Source organism: Emiliania huxleyi (assembly GCF_000372725.1).
Source record: "Emiliania huxleyi CCMP1516 chromosome Unknown EMIHUscaffold_192, whole genome shotgun sequence".
In the NCBI taxonomy this organism is placed as follows: Eukaryota; Haptophyta; order Isochrysidales; family Noelaerhabdaceae; genus Emiliania; species Emiliania huxleyi.
In genome coordinates, this window is record NW_005200670.1 from 106,637 (window position 1) to 107,023 (window position 387).

Consider the following 387-nt stretch of genomic DNA (forward strand, 5'->3'; position numbering starts at 1 on the left):
TATATCTCCCCATACGCCCGGATCGACACGCCGATGGGGGCGCGCAGACACTTCCTAGACAAGTCCTAGACACTTCCCTGCCTTGTCCTAGCACGGGAGGACCCGTGTGGACCGGAGGTACCAGCAGCAGGCGAGGCCGGTCCAGGTGTGTCTCTGCGTCCTTGTCCTCCCTGTGGCGGAGTAGCGAGACTCGCCACCATAGGACGGTGTATCTCCCCACATCTCCCCGCATCTCCCCATATCTCCCCATATCTCGGCGCCATAGGACGGTATGCGGCGGTCGCCGCCCACCACCCTGCCCCCTCTCGCCCTTGCTCTTCCTCTCCCCCCTCCCCCCCCCAGAGATGCGAGGGTAGCCTCGCCCCCTCTCACCCCCCCCCCCCCCCC